Consider the following 370-nt stretch of genomic DNA (forward strand, 5'->3'; position numbering starts at 1 on the left):
TATCTCATAGATTCCACATCATATCATTTACAGACCTGTTTAATAATTGTGTCTTACTTTGTAGAAATGTAAAGTATTTGTAGAAGTTTAATTTCAGCAACCAGATTGTTGGGCTGTCTTTGGACCTTGTATCAATGAGTGATCTTTATTGTGTTTTTAATGTGTTTTCAAGTTTGTGTATAATGCAGGGAGGATTATTCATTTACAATAAAAACATATATGAAAATAGAATTACAGAATATAAAACAACTTAACGACCTGAAAACAACAAAAATGTAATATAAAATGTTTAAATATATACATTTTATGAAAAATATTTCAAACTTGTGCACTACCAGCCTGAAAGAATGAGTACTGTAGGATTTTGTAC

This window comes from Sander lucioperca, chromosome 21, assembly GCF_008315115.2.
Source record: "Sander lucioperca isolate FBNREF2018 chromosome 21, SLUC_FBN_1.2, whole genome shotgun sequence".
Taxonomy (NCBI): domain Eukaryota; kingdom Metazoa; phylum Chordata; class Actinopteri; order Perciformes; family Percidae; genus Sander; species Sander lucioperca.